Here is a 22,904-nt window from a genome sequence, read left to right as displayed (position 1 = left end):
CTCCAATGCTCCTTTTACCCTATATGTCAAAATATTCTGGGACATATTTTCTTTCTGATCTACTTAATTTTTGAAGGAAAGGTATCTTTAAAAATTTTCAACTACCATATGAATCTGGCACCACATCCAAAAAAATCATCCTAAATCCTAAATCTAATCAAGTCACTTCACTTCTGGGTCCATTTTTGCCCTCATATAGTCCAACCTCCTCAGCATGGGGCTCCAGATCACTTCTGCAGTTTCCTGTTGTACAGTCCCCAGCAAGTGAGCACGCTGTTACACACTAAAGGTTTTCATTTTTCTAATCTACAAGCTTTTCCAGCATCCAGATTTTTCCATATCATTTTCTTTGTCTGGGGCAGAGATTTTGAGAGATTTCCATGACTGAATTCTTCAAGCCTTGTTTATATGTAATTTGGGGGGGGGTTCTTTCTTGACTACCACCTCTCTCCACTTACAAATGCTGGCTCGGTATTTCTTTGGTGGGCTCTCATAAGTCTGTACTTCCTTAACAAAGTACTTCTCTCATTGTTTTTGATTCCCTGCTCACATTACTGAATCTTTTCCTAGACCTTATTCAATTGTCCTTAGCATCTAACTGTACCTAAAGTAGATGCTGAATTAATGTTCTTTGAATTAGCTACAGCTTTCCTAATCTGCTCTAGTTTTCTCATTCAAACTCATTTAAGTATTGGTGACCTCATAATTTTTAGTTTATTCTCCAACTTATGATTTAACAATTTAAGGGTGAGTGATCTATAAACCAGAAATCTGTCATTCAAGCTGGACATTAGGATCACACTTTGAACCAAATACAGTAGAATCTTGGTATTCACGTGTCTCACACTGGCAGCTTTTTCAGTGTTGTGCTGATCTACCAGAAGGTTAGTGAAATATAGTAACATACACACCAGTTGAGGAAGGAATTGGAAGCAAATTCAATTTCAGACTAATGTGAAAAAAGGAGTCACTTAGATAGCTATTGAGCCTACTTGACCTCCCAGCTTCTGCATCCCAATGTGTCCTGGTATTTCTATAATGTAATCATCATCTTTTTTTTTTTTTTTAATTGTCTGAAGAAAAATCCAGCTCTCAGTCTTTGAGATGGTTGAAACAAATTTAAGAATTCTGGTTCTTAGCTTAAAGGAGAAGTTTTTGAAGAAAATCATAAGGTATAGATGGTAGTAATTCATCTCTGGTCATTTCTGGAACAAACTGAATATAGATAAATAAGAGGAAAACAGTAATATTTTACAAAATTGATATTTACAAAGATACCAGATATATCAACTACAGATATCAAAGGTGTATTTTACAATAGCACAGTTGGTATTATTTTTACCCCAGCACAATAAATGTTATAAAGAGTGAAAAAAAGAGTATAATGTATTCTGATCATTTGTATGTGGAATTTTTTTGTTCTTTTAACATTATTTTTGGATGGGTCTATAAAGCACTATAAAGTCAGTAGTTTCAATTTTTGTGTTAACTTAGTTGAATCTCTTTGTGTTCAAGGTCATTTTCCTAACTTTCTCCTCTCACTTCTCTCACTGTCTTCAATCCCTTGCCCAGTGAACTATTCCTCCACTATCACTTCACCATACATTCATCCAGATCTGGGCTATCTTTCTGCTGCTGATGTTCTGAATAAAAATCATCCATTTCTTTCTCTACCATACATGTTACTCATTTCTTATTTCTTCACTTAACTTATAATATCATCATTTATCCAGTTACTCAGACTATAAATTGTGATACCATCCTTGGCTTTCCATCATTCTACTTGCAATTAATCAGCAGATAATCACATCAGTACCATCCTAAATTTTGTCTCATACATGTTTCCTTTGTAAGATCTTGTTTGCTAAAATTCATCATCCTTACAATCTTTCTTTTGAACAATTACAGTAATTTTTTTTACCAAGTTGTTTTCCTGTTGCTTTTTTCCTTTCTATTCCAGCCTCTACATTAATTACAGATTTACCAGTCGACTTTCCATTTTTAAAACTTGTTAGGAAATTTCATTTAGCTAACAGTCTCTTTAACTCTTTCCTAAAATGTATAATCATTCATAGAAAACAATATATAACATCTGAAATCAGCCTATTAACAAAATATTCATGAAAGTTACGTAAAATGCATAAAAATGATGTAACTCTAAAGAAAAATTCAACTGAGGACGCATGCATGCTCTTCTTAACAAAATAGAGATTTAAAAAAAGGAAAACAAAACAAGAGAGAGATAAAAACCAAGCATTTAGTTGGATGCTCCTGAAATATACTCTCATGTGGTATTACTTTTTCTGGTGACCACAGAATTTTTCCTCTGTCAGTAATGCAACCCCCATCTCTTAATTTATTCAAAGACTTCAACTTTTGGCAAATAAAAAGGCATTAGGTGGTGACTGGGTTACAGATTGCAGGTAGTAATATATTGCAACTTGGTAAAAGTTTATTAACTAAAAATTAAGTTCAACAGTTTATGTGGTGAATGTGAAAGAAATAGAATGGATTCTCATAGAAATGCAGATTTTATTTTAGGAAACTCTATTTTGAAATTAAGAGAATGTTACTATCACACATGGATTCAGCACTTCTACATCAGAAAAAAATGCTTCCATAGAAGCTGTGTTAGGAAACATGGACATGACAAGTTATTAATTTGAGAAGAGCTTTCATCAAATGATCAAAATTGTAATGAGGACAAAGAATAGTCCATACATTTTCTCTGTTGACAAACTTTGAGCCATATTTGAGAATGAGCAAATAGAGCTGACCCGTGAACTTGGGGGCTACAGAGCACTGACCCTATGCACAGTCAACACTCTGTGTATAACTACAGTCGGTCCTCCATATCTGTGGTTTTGCATCTTCAAATTTAATGAACCATGGGTTGCATAGTACTGTAATATGTATTTAGTAAAACAAAACAAAAAAACAAAAAATTGAGCATAAGTAGATCTGTGCAGTTCAAATCTATGTTCTTCAAGGGGCAACTGTAGGAAAAGCAAAAACAAAAGCAAACAAACATAAAAGCAAAGTAAAGGATGTAAGTAAAAATGGCAGAGTAAGGGAATGCAAATATCTGCCTCCCTGTAGAAGCAATTAAAAAAAAATGGCAAAACTGCCATAGTCAACTTTTTTGGAACTCTGAAAACAAATCAAAAGCTTGCAGCAATTTGGGAACTGCTTCTTTAACAAAAATAGATGAATGTCTGTAAGAACAGTAAGACTTGTTAGCATTTTAACTTGAACTCGTCCCTTTCCCCACCTTCCAACTCAGAGGTACAGTTGAAAATTACAGAAAACATTTCTGGTACCAGGACTGGAAAGAGCAACATTGACCTCATTACCAAATAATTGTTTTCATTTGATCTGTCTGTTGACTCCCAGGAAAACCCACTCAAAATGTTTGTCTTTATATTCTCTGATTCAGAGCCCACCCTGCACTAAAAGCATTATCTGGGAGGCATTTGTCAAAACATTTGTAGGTAGATATTTTAGTCACTGAGATAATGGATAGAAGTTTTGGCAAACAAACACTAATCAAGAATCTTGGAAGACATGTACATACTGCTATATTTAAAATGACTAACCAATAAGGACCTGCTGTACAGCACAAGGAATTCTACTCAATATTATGTAATCTATATCTATATATGTATAACTGAATCACTTTGCTGTACACCTGAAATGAACACAACATTGTTAATCAACTATAGTCCAATGTATAATTAAAAAGTTAAAAAAAAAAAGAATCTTAGAAGAAAAGGCTGGGGCATGAGATGCTTTTGGGGAATATGGGCTTTAAAAAGTGGGAATCTAGAGAGCTGCATGCATGGCCAGGTTCTGTGCATGCTTAGGAAAGATATGATAAGATGCTAAATTTGCCTCTAGCCAAAAGTGAGACACTGTATGCAAAAACTGAAAGCTAAGGCAGAGTTGTAAACTGCCTGCCTGAGCATTGAAGGTGTGCCCCCAACACATTCACAGACTGTAAAGACTGGGAAATATTTTGGTTCCAGGCATAAGAAAATCTCTCTCCAATTATTAGCTGACCATGAAGCTAATGGAGCAGAGGCTACACATGACAAGGAATATAGACTTTATAAAATTAGTTCAGAAAAGGCATTAAACAAGGAAAGAACAACAACAAACTGCAACAAAAGCATATCCTGGGGAAGAATCTTATTTCCAGAATGGCCACATTATTATATTCAAAATGTATGCTTCTCAAAAAGAATTAGGAGGCGTGCAATGAAACGAGAATGTCTGGTTCACACACAGGGAAAAACAAACAAACAAACAAAAAAAAACAAATAGGAATTGTCCCTGAAGAGACCCAGATGTTGGATTTATTTAAAATAGATTATCTAAAGTCTTATATGTTCAAAGATATAAAGAAAATTGAATAAGTGTGTGTAGCCAGGGCTATATGTCTGGGTATCTGTATTTAAACCTTGAAATATTACACTTAAATACATGTGCACACAGACACATGCACACAAACTTTATCCCCAAAACAGATACATTTCATTTCTAGTTTCTTTTTAAAAAATTTATGTTGTATTTGTTTACCTATTTATGGAAGCCTAGTTGATTCACTATGTGTTAGTTTCTGGTGTACAACAACGTGATTCAGTCATATATTTATATACATATATATATATATATATATATATATATCACTCTTTTTGTAATCTTTTCCATTTTGGCTTATTACAGGATATTGAATACAGTTCCCTGTGCTATACAGTAGGATCTAGTTGTTTATCTATCTTATATGTACTATTTTATCTTCTAATCTCTTTCCCAGCTCTTTCACCTTTGGTGACCATAAGTTTGTTTTCTATGTCTGTGAGTCTGTTTCTGTTTCATAAATAAGTTCATTTGTGTCCCATTTTTGATTTTACATATAAATAATACCATATGGTATTTGTCTCTTTCCTGACTTACATCAGTTAGTATGATAATCTCTAGGTCCATCCATGTTGCTGCAAATTCTTAATGGTGCTTCTAATCCATGATACTAAAAAGTTGAGTAGAATCTTATTTTAAGTGGGAAAATGTCACCCAAGACTATAAGATGGTAACATAGCTAGTAATAAATACCAGGTTTTTAGACTCCCCAATACAATGTGGTTTCAATAATACCACATGCCTTCTTGTGACTTGTGTATTATTTCTACAATCCTGGCTGCAGCAGGATATAAATAAATTTTATTTCTACAATCCTGGCTGCAGCAGGATATAAATAAATTTTATTTCTTCATTTACTTCAACTTGCACTTCTCAGACAGAAGATACTATATAGAATAGTATCAGCATAGCAGAATTTCAGTACTGACTATGTATATTCTCCAGTAATCTTTATCTTCTCATTTCACTGAGACCATTCAAATTATCTACCTGGATCCACAAGATCAAATATCCTTTTTTGTTTTGTTTTATAACTTGACCTAAATCTCAACAGCTTTTTAATTATCACATAATTAATTATGTTATATTTTTCAAAATATATTTTTTCAAATATATTATATTTTTACAAAATTATATCAATCTAAATCACAATAATTCTGTAAGCCTACATTATACATGCCATTATCATGTCACAACTATAATACTTAATGGGAGACAACCCACAGGATAGAGACCCCAATAACTTTTTGAAAAAAAAAACACACATAAATATATAGTATTTCAAGTTACTAATTTTAGAATTTCATTTGGAATAGTTTGGGAACTAGGCTGTATAAATGTTTCATATATTTCAGAGTTATTCTCTTTTCCATCTGCCAATGTGAATAATACCCAGAAGCAATAAAGTAAGATTCATAACCTAAATTTCAGTAATAACTATAGCTGCTATCCAAGCTTTAATACTTTAAAACAAAAGGTCAGTATCCTGAAAATTAGGTTTTAGTATTCCAACAGGGAAATTTTTATTTCTCTGTTAAATTTCTTTGTTTTAATTTCAGATGATATCCTAGAGAAAGGGCACACATTCACTCTTTAAGGAATGATTTTTTTCCCCATATTTCATGTACAGTTTTTCTTTTTTGATTAAAAAAAGTACTCTAAATTATTACTCTTATATAGTTAACTACATTGGAGTTAAATCTTCCTTGTAGGTATTCAAAGTGAGAAACCAGTAACATTTTCTATTACTTCTTTGAGTCATGAAAGTATATGAAATGATACATCAGTACAATTTTATTGATATTCCTGTTTTCTCTTCATAATTTTGTTTACCCAGTAATTATAGACTTCATAGAATATATAAGCATCATCTAAGCAACATAAACTCAGGACAAAAGTTTTGAGGTTAAGTGAGTATTTAAACTGCATTGGATGGTATAATGACAATTATAAAAATGGTATACATTAGATATCACTTCTCAATTGATATGTACGATATTCTCATGGCATAATTAAAAACATTGTTAATCAAGGTCCAAATTGCTAAAATTATCTTTCCTATATGTTTTATGTTTTACTTACTACTTTAAGATAGTATAGAAACTACACAAACACCAAACAGTATTAAGCTCACATTTTCTTAATTCATAACTAATTCTTCATAATGAGCAGTGGTACATATTTCAATCAGTTACTGTAATTATTATGTTACAAGGACTTCTTTGTATAGATACAGCATAAATACAGCATGTTTTTTGTCAATTAATGAGACAGTTATTTCTTTATGGATTGAAACTTCAAAATTACCAACTCAGTTAAAAACTGAACATCCCGTGTTTAAGGGTACTTATTTGCAACTAGTAGGTATATAAGGCTTGGAGATCTAACACATAGTATACAATAATTATAGACAAACTGTATTAGAAATTTTAATACTTGTAAAAGACTATCTTAATTTTTTCCACCACTAGAAGAAACTGTGGCATGACAGAGGTGTTAGCTAAAGCCTACAATGGCATACATATTGCAATACAATAAATGTACCAAATCAATAGGTCTACACCTTAAACTTATACAATGCTATGTCAATTACATCCTAATCACAATTTTTTAAATAATTGAACATCCTAGATAGGGAATAATGTAAGAGAATTACAGGAAAAAGTCCTCCAACTTTAATTAGGAATCACCATATAAGACAGCACCCATCTTTTATCTTAGACTAGAGAGACAATGAATATCAGTCCACTAAGATCAATAACAGTTGTTATCACTGAATCCAAGTCTTTTTTCCATACCCCAGTGTTACACAAAAAATGAAGTCTTTGTCAGTACCTAGGTTATATGTCTGGCAAATCCCAATGTATTTCTTTGATGAATCAGTTTATAAATCCTGAAATGATGTGCTAATTTGCCACCAGGGCTCCTGTCTCCTTCACATTTTCAACCAGATGTCTTTTGAGGGTCATGATTCAGCCTAAATTAGTAGCTTTCTTTGTTCCCCCTCTATCTGCTGGTAAATGAAATTGGAACATAATATAGTTAAGAAGTTAGTAGGCTAAATGTATCAGTTTTCTGAAAACTTATTTCTCTGTTACTTAGTTAAAATGGATAAGAGAGAATCACTGCCAAATAAGTACAATGATAAAATATTCCAGGATACTACATTAAGAATACCAAAAATAAATTAAAAATCCAAAAAGATAAGTCAAGCCTGGCTATTTCCATTTGCAGGAATATGGCTTTAAGCAGGTGATTTATTCACCCTAAACCTCAGTAGAGGGCTTATTTATACATTCCTTGAAGGTTTGCTGCAATAATTAAATAAGTCAATAGCACACACAATAACTGACAAAGATAAAATTAATTATTAATTAGTCACTAATTTAATAATCACATATTCCTAAGAAACTCACTTATTAAAATTTGTGCAAATGTTTACTAATAAGAAATATTTGGAGAAAAATGAAGGGTTTTCTTGCATTTCTACATTTTAGTACTGTTTTATTCTATATAGGAATTCCCATCTATACTTCCCTCATGGTATGTGCTCCAACTTCTACTTCTGAGTAGGGAGGCAATCTTTTATGGCTATATTAACATCATATGGCCAGTAAAGGTTATTTTTTTTCACTCTCTAGTCATAATTTATTATATTGGCTTTTTACTAGTTTGGAGAAGTCAATACTAGCATTCCCAAAGCACCAATATGGTCAAACTCATTGTTGGGAAATAGCTATGAAGTTTTCAGTGAATACTATTCTATAAACATAATTTGATGATGTTTTAATAGCAAATGCTTGGTAATAGTTATGCTTCAGATGTGCTGAGTAGAAAAACTCTTTAATATTTTGTGCTCTTGAGATCTTAATTCTGCAAGATAACTCTTACTAAGTATCTGGCAGCAAGTCACTAACAGGAAGTTAAGTTTATTATGTGAGTATGTATGTATTTTCCAAATGTTGACCCATCTTGTGTTATTTCTAATTGATACAGTGATGATACCACTTAATTACATGCTTATTAAGAATTAATATGACAGCAACTGCCATAGACACAGCTGTGGCAGTAGATAATTGCCCGCAACATTGTTTATACTTGTTGCATTTAAGTTTCTCAAATAAAAAATATTCTAATAAAGTACTAATGTAAAATGTTAAAACCTAGTCACTGAAGTAATAAAACCAATTATTTATGAAAGTTGACATTTGATATTACATTGGAACTCTAAGGAAAATTCCTAGCCTTTAAAATTTATATCTATATGTCTATATATATTCATATCATTTAAGATGTTATATTAAATACATAGGTATATATAAATTAATGTAACACTTTAAACTTAAATTACTTTTTATCACTTTATCATACATTACCCAGATAATTTCTCATAAATGTTTTTGCCAACTATTAAAACAGAATCTATCCAAAAATAAAACTGAAGCAAATTTATTATCCTTTGGTAAACACAACTTCTGCTTCTTCACATATCAAAGGAAGCTATTGTTTCTAATAATTTAAAAAAGTAACAAACTGTATTATTTAAAATACTAAAAACATTTTATCTGCTTCCCTTATGTCCTTAAATTTATACTACATTTCTTTCCTTTACTCCCTAGCACAGTAAACTAAAAACATGCTTCTTAACTTTTAATTGATCTAAATGATAGCTTGTAAAAGTAATAACAGTAACAATATATTGGGAGCTATAGCATAGGGATAAGCAAAATGAATGGTGGCAATTTCACAAAAACAGGAAGGGAGGAACTGGTAATACTCCATTATCTAGCACCTTTTGCACACATGAACTGGTATAGTATCAGATGAGGGTAGACTTAGATTAGATAAAAATATATATATTGGAAACTGTATGACAAACACTAAAAAATACTGTAATTGATATCTGAAGAGAGGATATAAAATAGAATCATATAAAATGCTGATTAAACTAGTGAAGGCTGAAAAAGAAAATGAATAAACAAATTCAATAAATAAACAGTTACAAACATAGTGGATATTAATCTTACTATATCATTTATTTTTATGGTAAATTGTCTAAATGTAGCAATTAAAAGGTAGATTGGAAGAACTGATTAAAAATAAAGGACCTGACTATATATCATCTACATGCAACTCATTATAAACACTCAAATTCACATAGGTTCTAAGCAACAGGCTGGAAAGAAAATACACTGTGAATGAATCAAAGAAAGTGAAATTAGCTATTCTAATTTCAAACAAAGCATATTTCCAAAAAAGTAAAATTATCAGAGAATAGAAGGGTACTACATAATGATTAAAGGGTCAATTATCCAAGATAATACTAAGTCTATGTTTACCCAAGAGCAGAGCATCAAAATAGATTAAACAAAACTGACAGAACTGAAAAGGATTTAGACAAATCTACTCTACCCGGGACTTCAACACACCTCTTTCAGTAATTGCTATATCAAACAAGCAGAAAGTCAGTAAGGATACAGTTGACTGAACAAGATTATAAATCAACTCAATCTAATTGACATTTATAGAATAGTGTTTCCAATAACAGCAGAATACACATTCTTTTTAAACTCACAGGGAACAATCACCAGAATGGAGCACATTCTGTTCCATAAATCACACCTTAACAAATGGTAAAGATACAAACCATACTAAGTATGTTCTCATACTACAATGAAATTAAACTTGAAATTCTCCAAAGAAAGACAGCTGGAAAATCCCTCAATATTTGGAAATTAAACAACACATTTCTATATGAGATGAAGAGCAAATGCATCTTAAGAAAAATTTAAAAATATTTTAACTAGATTACATAATAATGAAAATATAAAATTTATTGGATGCAGCAAAATTAGCATGTAGAAGAAAATTTACAGCACTATATTCATATATTAGAAACAAAGAAATATAAAAGTCTATAACCTGTGCTTCCATCTTAGGGAACTAGAGAAATGAGAGTTATTTAATTCCAAGGCAAGCATCACAAACAATACAATTAGAGAAGAAACCAATGACATCAAAAATAGGAAAACAGTAGAGAAAACAAAAATAAATCAATGGACCCAAAATCTGGGTGTTTGAAACAGTGATGAAACTGATAAACTTCTAGTTAGGCCAAACAAGAAAAAAAAGAGGAAACACAGATTACCAATATTAGAAATGAAATAAGAGTTAACACTACTGATTGGTCCTATGGACATACTAAAGAAATTAAAAGAATATGATGAAAAAAATATGGCTACAGATTTGTAACTTAGATGAAATGGAGTAATTTCTTGTGATACATTACCAAATCTTACTCAGTGAGGCTACACCTACCAGACTGCCCACAGTAGTCAGCCCATGCAACCCATTTGGGGGGCACCCCTATAGCATGTAAATTTGGTGACCAGAGCGAAGTGCATTATTGGGACACATAAGATGTTTCCTAAAAAAGGCCACTTCTCAAAGGTCAGGAAACATTCCTATGCATTTGGAATTTGGTTATAAAAATAGCAAATTAGGAAAATAAGGTGACAGAAATATGCTCGAAATGAAGGAACAAGATAAAACCCAGAAGAACTAAATGAAGTGGAGATAAATAATCTACCCAAAAAACAGTCCAGGTAATGATCATAAAGATGTTCAAAGAGCTCAAGAGAAGACTGGATAAATAGAGTGAGAAGTTAGAAGTTCTTAAACAAAGTTAGAAATTATAAGAAAAACAAAACAGAGGTGAAAAATATAGTAATTGAAATTAAAAATACACTAGAAGGAACCAACAGTAGATTAAATAGAGCAGATTGAGCTGGAAGACAGTAGTGGAAATCACTGAAACTGAACAGAAAAAAAGAAAAATAATAAAAGGAGATGAAGACAGTTTAAAAGACTTCTAGGACAATATGAAGCATATTAACATTTGCATTATGGAAGTCCCAGGAGATTAGAGAGAAAAAAGGAGCAAAAAAAAAAAAAAATATTTGAAGACATAATAACTGAAAATTTCACTAACCTGGGCAAGGAAACAAATATACATGTACAGGAAGCATAGAATCCCAAATAGGATCAACTCAAAAAGGACCACACCAAGACACACTGTAATTAAAATGGCAAAAATTAAAGATAAAGATAGAATATTAAAACAGCAAGGGACAAGCAGTAAGTTACACACAAGGGGACTCTAATAAGGCTCTCAGCTGACAGTAGGCAAGAAGGGAGAGGCATAATATACATTTAAAGTGGTGAAAGGGGAAAACATGCAATGAAGAATATTCTACCCAGAAAGGCCTTCATTCAGATATAATAGAGAGAACAAAATGTTATAGACAAGCAAAAGTAATGGCTTCCACACAGGCAAACCAGCTTTACAGGAAATGTTAAAGGGACTTCTCTAAGTGAAAAAGGAAAGGCCACAACTAAAAATAATAAAAATTTCACAAGGAAAAATCTCATTGTTAAAGACAAATATACAGTAAAGTTAGTGAATTATCAACATATAAAGCTGGTAGGAAGATTAAAAAACAAAAGCAATAAAATCATCTATGTCCACAATAATTAAAGGATACACTAAAAGAAGTAAAACATGATGTAAAAAATATTAATCATGAGTGGGTAAAAATGGAGAGTTGTTAAAATGTGTTTAAATTTAAGAGATCAACAACTTATAATGATCATGTAATATATAGGTGGCTATACATAAACCTCATGGTTACCACAAACTACAAATCTATAATAGATAAACACAAAAAAGAGAAAACAATCCAAACATAATATTAAAGGCAGTCATCAAATCACAAGGGAAGAGGACAAGGAGAAAAAAAGAAAACAACCTAAAATCAATTTAAAAATGGCAATATGTATATACATATCAATTACCACTTTAAATGTCAATGGACTAAATGCTCTGATCAAAAACAGAGTGGCTGAATTGATACAAAAACAAGACCCATATATATGCTGTCTATAAGAGACTTACTCCAGATCTAAAGACACACACAAACTGAAACTGAGGAGAGGGAAAAAGGCTGTGAAAATGGAAATGAAAAGAAAGGCAGATTAGCAATACTTATATGAGACAAAATAGACTTTAAAACAAATACTGTGAAGAGGCAAAAATGCACATTACATAATGATCGAGGGATAAATCTAAGAAGATATAACAACAGCAAATATATGTACACCCAACATAGAAGCACCTAAATACATAAAGCAAATATTAATAGACAAAGAGAAAAACTGACAGTAACACAATAGTTGAGGACTTTAATGTCCCATATGCATCAACAGACAGATCATCTAGACAGAAAATCAGTAAGAAAGCACCAGCCTTAAATGACACAAACCAATAGGAGATTATATATGTATGTATGTGCATATATATATAAAACATTCCATCAAAAAGCAGCAGAATACACATTGTTTTCTAGTGCACATGAAACATTCCTCATTATAGATCAAATGCTAGGCCACAAAGCAAATCTTAGTAAAATTAAGAAAATTGAAATCATATAAAACATCTTTTTTTGACCATAATACTATGGCACTAGAAGTCAACTACAAGAAAAGAACTGAAAAAACCAAACATGTGGAGGCTAAACTATATGCTATTGAATGACCAATAGATCACTGAAGAAATCAAAGAAGAAATAAAAAAATACCTTGAGGTAAATGAAAACAAAAACACAACAACCCAAATCTATGGAAAACAGCAAAAGCAGTTCTAAGAGGGACATTTTTAGCTATACAAGCCTATCTCAGGAAACAAGAGAAATCTCAAACTATCTAGCTTTACATCTAGAGTAAGTAACTAGGAAAAGAACAAAATGCCAAAGTTAGTAGAAAAAAAGAAATCATAAAGAGCAGAAATTAATGAATTAGAGACTAAACAAACAAACAAAAAACAGAAAAGATTAATGAAACTGAGAGCTGTTTTTTTTAAAAGATAAAATTGATAGATCTTTAACCAGATTCATCAAGAAAAAAAGGGGTCTAATCAATAAGTGAGAAATGAAAAAAGAGAAGCTACAACTGACATCACAGAAATACCAAGGATGATAAAATGTAACCAAACAACTACGTGCTAAAAATTGACAACCTAAATGGACAAATTCTTAGAAAAGTACCATCTCCCAAGACTGAACCAGGAATAAACAGACAATATGAACAGACCAATTACCAGAAATAAAATTGAATCAGTAATAAATCAATTCCCAACAAACAAAAGTCCAGGACCAGATGGCTTCAAAGGTGAATTCTACTGAACATTTAGAAAAGAGATACCATCTATTCTTCTCAAACTATTCCACAAAATTTCAGAGGAAGGAATGCTTCCAAACTCATTCTGTAAGGCCAACATCACCCTCATATCAAAAAACCAGACAAATATGTCACACACACACATACACAAAAGTTATAGGCTTATAACAGTCATGGAAATAGATGAGAACATCTTCAATAAAATATTAGCAAACTGAATTAAACAATACATTAAAAAGTTTATATACCATGATCAAGTGGGGTTTATCTCAGATATGTGAGGATGGTTCAATATCTGCAAACCAATGATATACCACATTAACAAATTAAGAATAAAAAACATATGGTCATCTCAATATACGCAGAAAAACTTTCGTCAAAACATCAACTTATAAAAAAACGTTCAAAGTATGTATGTAGGGAACATACATCAACATAATAAAAGCCATATTGTGATAATCCCAGAGCTAACATCATACTCAGTGGTCAAAAGCTGTAATCATTTCCTCTAAAATCAGGAATAAGACAAGGATGCCTATTCTTTCCACTTTTATTTGGCACAGTATTAAAAGTCCTACCCTCAGCAATCAGACAATACAAAGAAATATAAAAAAAATCCAAATTAGAAAAATGTAGTTAAACCATCACTGTTGCAGATAACATGACACTATACACAGAAAATTCAAAAGATGACACAAAAAGCTTCTAGAACCAATGGATTTAGTAAAGTTGCTGGACACAAAATATATAGAAATCTGTTGCATTTCTACACACTAACAACAAACTACCAGAAAGATTAAGAAAACAATCTCATTTTACAACTGCATCAAGAAGAATAAACTATCTAGGAATAAATCTAAATAAGGAAGTAAAAGACCTACACTTGGAAAACTATGAGAAACTGATGAAAGAAATTGAAGGTGACACAAAGAGAATGGAAAGATATTCCATGCTCACAGATTGGAAGAACATTGTTAAAATGACCAAACTAACCAAGGCAAGCTACAGATTCAGTCCCTATCAAAATACCAATCGTATTTTTAACAGAACTAGAACAAGTAATTCTAAAATATGTATGGAAACTCAAAAGAATAAATAACCAAGACAATATTGAGAAAGAAAAACAAGCTGCAGGTATCATGCCCCCTGGTTTTAAACTATACCACAAAGCTAGTCATCAAAACCTTATGGTACTAGCACAAAAACAGACACATATCAATGGAACAGAACAGAGATTCCAGAAATAAACCCACACTTATATGGTATATTAATCTATGAAAAGTAAGGCAAGAATAATGGGGAAAAAACAGACTCTTCGATAAACAGTGTTGGGATAACTGAACAGCTACATGCAAAAAAAGAAAATCAAAGTGGACTACTCTCTCATACCATGCACAAAAATAAATTCAAAGTGGATTAATTATTTAAATGTAAAACCTGAAACTGCAAAACTTCTGCAAGAAAAAATAGTCAGCAGACTCTTTGACATCTAAGTGCCATTTTTTTCTGGATATGTCTCCTCAGGCAATGGAACTAAAAGCCAAAAGTAAAAAAATATGGCAACAACATAAAAAGCTTTTGCACAGCAAAGGGAAATATCAACAAAACAAAATAGCTGCCTATTGAATTGGAGAAGATATTTGCAAACTATATATCCAATAATGGGTTAATATCCTAAATATATAACTCAATATCAAAAACAATCAAACAACCTGATTAAAAAATGGGCAGAGGATCTGAATGGATATTTTCCAAAGAAGACATACAGATGGTCAACAGGCACATAAAAAGAAGCTCAACATCACCAGTCAGTGGAATGCAAATCAAAACCACAATGAGATATCACCTCGCATATAGCAGAATGGGTCTTATCAAAAGAAAACATATAACAAGTATTGGCAAGGATGTGGAGAAAAGCGTACCCTCATGCACTGTTGGTGGGAATGTAAATTGATATGGCCACTATGAAAACAATATGGCAATTCCTTAAAAAATGAAAAATAGAACTACCATGTGATCCAGCAATTCCACTAACAGATATTTATCCAAAGAAAATGAAGACACTAATTCAGAAAGATATATGCACTCCAATGTTAATTACAGCATTATTTACAATAATCAAGACATGGAAGCACGGATAAAGAAAATGTGTTGTGTATACACACACACACAATATCACTCAGCCATAAAAAATGAAATTTTGCCATTTGTGACAACATGGATGGACCTAGAAGGTATTATGCTAAGAGAAATAAATCAGCCACAGAAAATCAAATACTGCATTATTCTACTTATATGTGGACTCTAAAATAACAAAACAAATAAACATAACCAAACAGTTACAGATACAGAGAAAAAACAGGTGGTTGCCAGAGGGGAGGTGGGTGGAGTGAGAAGAGATTTAAGTGAGGGAGATTAAGATGGGCAAACTTCCAGTTGCAAAATAAATGAGTCAAAGGTATAAAATGTACAGTGTGAGGAATATCGATAACTACATAATATTTCTGTATGGTGACAGATCGTAACTAGACATCATAGTGATAATTTTGCAATACATAGAAATATTAAAACACTATGTTGTACAACAGCAACTAACAGTGTTGTAGGTCAATTGCACTTTGATAAAAAACAAATGCACAGAAAAGGAGATTACATTTGTGGTTACCAGAATCAGGGGGTAGAGGGAAGAGGAACTAGATGAAGGCAGATAGAAGGCACAAACTTATAGTTAAGATAATTAAGTACTAGGGATATAACGTATGACATGATAAATATAATTAACACTGCTGTATGTTATATATGAAAATTGTTAAAAGCAAATCTTGAGTACGCATTACAAGGACAATACTTTTTTCTATTTATTTAATTTTGTATCTATATAAAACAATTCACTAAACTTACTGGGATAATCATTTCATGATGTATGCAAGTCAAATAATGCCATACACCTTGAGCTTACAGAATGCTGTATGTCAATTATATGTCAAAACTGGTAGAAAAAAAAACTTATACAATGAGAAATATATAGCCTGAATAAGCATAAATTTAAAAAAATAAGTCAATGACTAACCACATTCTAAAAGAAAGCACCAGGCCCAGAAAATTCACTGGTGAATTTTTATTAACACAGAAGGAAAAATGATTTCAAATCTCCACAATGTCTTTTAGAAAACAGAAATATGAAGAACTCTTTGTCTCATTTTATGAGGCCAGCATTACCTTACTTGCAAAAGAAAGAAGCAGCAGAGTATATTGTTCATGAATTAGGATGCAAAAATTCTGTACAAAATATTACCAAAACAAATCCAATAGTGTATAAAAAGCATTACATTTCATGAAGTATGAATTATCCCAGGTATGCAAGGCTGGTTCAATATTTGAAAAATCAGTGTAATCTACTACATCAATAGGATAAAGAAGATAAATCATATGATCATATCAGTTAATACAGAAAAAATTTTTTTGAAAAAATCCATTCAGAATTAAAACCACCAGAAAAATACACACATATACAGGGCATCTTTCCCAACGTGATAATGAACATCTACAGAATGTCTACAGCTAATAGTATACTTTGCCTCTCTCACTACTTCTAGTCCTCTCTCACTACTTCTAGTCAACACCACACTGGAAGTTCCAGCTGATGCAATATGACAAGAAAAGGATGCAAAATTTTATAGATTAAACTATATTACACATGACATTGTCTATGGAAAAAGTCTTCAAGTCTACACAATAAACTATTAGAATCAATCACATAAATCACCTTTCTATATACCAGCAATGAACTATTGAAATTAGTATTTTAGAAATACCGTTTAACATAGCACTAACAAAGGAAATTCTCAAGTATAAATGCAACAAGATATTTACAGAATCTATATATGGAAAACCTTAAACTGCTGATTAAAAAAATGAAGGTAGATCTAAGCATATAAAGGGATATTCCATGTGCATGGATTAGAAAACTAAACACTGTCATTAGGTAGATGCTTTCCATATTGTCTGGAGATCATTGCAATTTATAGATATAAAAATCCTAGCAAGCAATTTGTAGATATCAACAAACTCTAAAATTTTTATGGAAAGGCAAAAGTCCTATGATAGACAACACAATATTGAAGAAGAATAAAGTTGGGGGACTCAGAATATGTGATTTTAAGATTTATTATAAAACTACAGTATGCAACACAGCATGGTTCTGGTGGAAAAAATAGACTTTCATTCTAATGGAACAGAATTGAGAACACAGAAATAGATTCTTTTAAGTATAGACAATTGATCTTTGACAGAGGAGCCAATGAAATTCAGTGAAGAAAGGATGCTTTTTGAAAAAATAATGCTGAACAGTCGGTCATCAATATACCAAAAAAAATAAAGCTAGACACAGACGTTACATCTTTCACAAAAGTTTACTCAAAATGGATCACAGGTAAAAGTGTAAAATGCAAAATTATAAACATTCTGAAAGAAAACATCGGGGAAGGCAAGCTATGCTCACCACTATACCACCAACACTGAAAGAAAACATAGGGCAAAACTTACGTATTCTCAGGTTTAAACATAATGCCAAAGCTTGATCCATGAAAGAAAAAAATTAAGTTGGACCTTATTAAAATTAAATACTTCTTTGTTAAAGATACTATTAAGAGAATTAAAAATCAACCCACAGACTTGGAGAAGATAGTAAAAAACACAAATTATAATGCACCGGTTTCTAAAACCTTCATAGAATTTTAAATTCAATCATAAGAAAACAAACAATCTAACTTAAAAACTGACAAAAGATCTGAACAGACAACTCAGAATATATGGAAAGGAAAAATAAGTTAATGAAAATATGCTCAACATCATTTGTCATTAGGAAATGCAAATCAAAATGATACTAGAATACCCAGAATTCAAAAAATTAAGAATGAAATAACAATACTAATTGCTGGTAAAGAAGCAAAGCAACAGAAAATCTCATTCATTACTGGTTGGAATGCAGATTGTTAAGTCACTTTGGAAGATATTTGGCAGTTTCTTACAATGCTAAACATACTCATCATTTGATCCAGCAATCACACTTCCAGGATTTTATCCAACTTATTTGAAAAATCTATATCCACAGAAAAACCTGCATGTGAATGTTTATAGCAGCTTTATTCGTAATTGCCCAAACTAAAAACAACCACAGAGAAACTATCACAATCTAACCACGCTTTCCATTTTTGCTGGTAATACTAGCATTATTTGTACACATTTACAATGTATAACTTTAAATAGTGCTTCTTGACTCTCTACTATGTAAAATGAGGAAACTTACAAATAGACAAAATTCAACATAATCAAAGATGAATTCTAAGAAGCATTTACCTTGTTCATGAAGTAGCTTCATATTTGAATCTTTGCAAGCAACCAGATTGTGAGTGGAACCACACTTTGCATGGTGTTACCCAGAATGTTTGCCTGATGTTCCTACAACAAATCACCATTTTCATCAAAACTGTACAGAAATAGAATTACATCATAGTAAAGACAAATGATCAAATAAAAACTAAAAGCAACCAAGAAGCCCTTCAACAGATGCGTGAATGCAGAAATTGTGGTACATTTAAACAATGGAATATTATTTAGTGATAAAAGCAAATGAGCTATCAATCCACAAAAAGATATGGTTGTATCTTAAGTACTTATTTCTGTGCAAAAGCAGTTATTCTGAAAAGACTACATATAGTAAGGTTCCCATTATATGGCATTTTAGAAAAGACAAAACAGATATATCAGTAGTTTTAGGGGCTAAGGTAGATGGGAAGAAGTGTTGAATACATGAAACAGAATTTAGGGCACAGTGAAATTATTCTATAATTCACTGTAATGGTGGATATATGACATTACACGTAAAACTTCACAGTGCATAAAGGGGATCTTAACTTATGCAAATTAATATATCATTTAGGAGATCAGGAGATTCCAGGATAAAATGTGGAATGTGACAAAACAATCTAACCAGACTACAAATGTATGAAACAAACTCACTGAAGGTTGGAGTGGGGGGAAGGTGCTGACCTTGGTAACTGTACAAATGAGTGGAACACTATCATTTTGATTTGGACTATCTTTTCAATAATGTTTACATATAAAACAGCCTTAGAGATACTATCTTACTATGGGCAAGAGGGCAGATATGTGTACTATGCAGTATAATAAAGTTTCTCCCTCTAGGACAAAATCAAGCAGGCTTACCACCTATAAAGACTCAAAGTCTCAGCTTGATGTTCTCCTGTAACACAGACCCCAACTGGGAAGATATCACCTGATTCCCTTCCCATTATCCTGTGGGAACTGGAATTTGGCTACTGTTATTGCTGTGAGTAACAAACCCTATGTCTAGGTTCTTTTTTTCGGCTGTAAATGCATATGGATGCTCATCTGTTCAAAGACCATTGTTTGTCTCTAACCCAAGTCCTATGTATTCTGCCAGCATCCATGAAACTGTTGCTAACTAACTAGTCAACTCTCAAGTAGTGTAAAGTATCAGACACTTCACAGTTCTTCATGTACATAGCTAGATAAACATGGTTATTAGCTAACTTGAATTTCAATATGATAGAATTTTTTTTTTTTTTTTGATGCAAAGAACTGGAGCACATATTGTGGGTCTCATTCAGCAGTCTCTGTAAGCTAGATATATTCCTTAAACTTCGACAAATATTATTAAGAACTACAGTAGCTGACTGGTAAACAACCATTGATAGGAGGGTGTAACCAAGGTACATGAGTTTTTTATTGCTGCCATAGCAAAAATCACAAATTTTGCTGCTTAAAAGATCACAGATTTATCATTTCACAGTTCTTTAGTTCATCAGAAATCCTGTGAGATCAGATGATCCCTCCGTACAGAGACCCACAAGGACAAAATCAAAATGCCAGAAAGCCTGAGCTGTTATCTGGTGGCTCTGGGGGGAATCCACTTTCAGGTCATGTTATTAAAATGTAGAGCTAGGTCCCTATTTCCTTTATGATTGTTGGCTGGGGCTTGCTCCCAGCTTTTAGAGACTGCCTGTCTTGCCTGATTTGTAACCATCTTTCTCCGTCTTTAAAGTTAGCAATAGTTGGTTGAGTTCTTCTCATGGTTTGGATCTTTGACTTCTCATTGCTCGATTCTGCTGCTTCTTCTTACACCACATCTTTGACTCTGCTGCCTTCCTCTTCTGCTTTTAAGGTCCATGTGATGACATTAGGCCCATATCAATCATACAATGTAATCTTCAATTTTAAGGTCAGCTTATTTGCATTATTAACTCTATGTACAAATTTCTTTTGCCATGTCACATAACACACTTGTAGGTGTAAGTAACATCATGGAAAGCAAAATCCTGCATACCACACTATGGAACTGAGAACAGATCTAGCCAATAGTTTGAGTACATTCTATGGGAATTTTGGAAAGGAATCATGGAGGAATCATGATGAGAGGTTCTGTTTGGTAAAGATAATTTTTTTCGGCAGGTTAAGTATTAATTTAGTATGGGTTATTGAAGGATTATGTAATCTTTCTGGGAACTTCAGAAGATAGGATTAGAGCCTTGTCTTCCAGAATGGCTTTAAGGCAGTTTCCCTTAAAGATTGGAAATAGGTTGAATTCCCTGTCCAATGTGTTTACCAGTTAGGCATTTAGAGTTTAATTAAACTATGAAAATAATCTTTTTTAAGAAAACTGATTTTTTTTTCTTTTAAGCAGACTATAAATTTGGTGTTCTCTTAACACTAATACATTCCAGAGAGGTAATTCAGAAGAAATGTTGTTCTATACCAGATAAAAAAAATATTTAAAATCCCATTTTTGAATCTGTTTTAATCTTTAACTTCCATAATTAGAACATTTGAAATTGAGTATTAAAAAAAGGAAGTAAAATTCTAGAAAATAGAAATCAACATTTCTATATCTTAGCCTTCAAATACTTTAGAATAGGAAAGGTAGATTTAAGTTCACTGTCTACCAAAAATATAAAACCTCATTTGTTTTAGAGTTGGTTTTACATGACCTTGACTCCCCTTCAGGGGGAGAAGGTTTGAATTTTGTTATTATTTTTTTTTCCATTGCTTCAACTGCATATGCTGTTTCATATGGCTGATTTCAACACCTTTAAACAATGTTTCCTAAAGTTCCTTAATGATAGGAATCACCTGGGCAATTAAAAATATAAACACCTGGGAGAAACCTGAGGCCTCATAAATCATAGGTAAGAGGGAACCTGCAAAGCTATACATTTTAACAAATGCCCCAAATGATTCTCATCATCAAGAAAAATTTGGTAAAAACTTCTAAGAAAATGCCAAAATGAAATCAAACATTTAGAAATATTTCACCTCTAAAAAAATTCACCATATTTGTGAAGCTGTAAGGTACAGGCTTATTTTTCTTAAGCATGGTGATCTGACGCTCAGCATAAGAAAGAATTCTAAAGGATTTTTGTGTTTTCTGGTGAGACAAAATAATTTTTGACATTTATATTTTTTCCTCGCCTAGTTTATTTTACTGTGTCAAGTTTAGTTTTTTCAAAACTCAGATTTTTATAAAATTACTATGAACTATATATTTCATTTTTTCTTTCCATCCCTCATATCCTTTTCACTCTGTAATTTAATTTAATATGGTATATAGTATTCCATTCTACTTAAAATTTAAATAATGTTTTATGTTTTATATTGTATGTAATTTACCTTTAATAACATTTTATTTATATAGTTTTTTCTCCCAATAGCTAGATGAAAACGCACAAAGATTTTCCATTGGTTATTGAACTTACTCTAATAATTCCTCCTAGAATATAGAACCCAGAAACTGGGTTACTGTGAGTTAGTATGTGTAAAATGGATTCATTTTCTTTCAAAACAAAACAAGATGAAAACTTAGATTTAAAATCCCCCAAAACTGATGTTCAAATAACAGAAAGCAACATTGTTATCTAGGTTTGTATACTCTTCCTAACTCATGCAATTTTTTTCATCTTTATTGGAGTATAATTGCTTTACAATGCTGTGTTAGTTTCTGCTGTTCAACAAAGTGAATCAGCTATATGTATACATATATCCCCATACACCCTCCCTCTTGAGCTTCCCTCCCCCCATCCCTATCCTACCCTTCTAGGTCATCACAAAGCATCAAGCTGATCTCCCTGTGCTCTGCAGCAGCTTCCCACTAGCTATCTATTTTACATTTGGTAGTAACATATGCATTTTTAAAAGAGCATTTCTCTTAGGTT

This window comes from Hippopotamus amphibius, chromosome 3, assembly GCF_030028045.1.
Source record: "Hippopotamus amphibius kiboko isolate mHipAmp2 chromosome 3, mHipAmp2.hap2, whole genome shotgun sequence".
In the NCBI taxonomy this organism is placed as follows: domain Eukaryota; kingdom Metazoa; phylum Chordata; class Mammalia; order Artiodactyla; family Hippopotamidae; genus Hippopotamus; species Hippopotamus amphibius.
The sequence above is the reverse complement of the archived record's forward strand: the minus strand, read 5'-3'. Positions refer to the sequence as shown.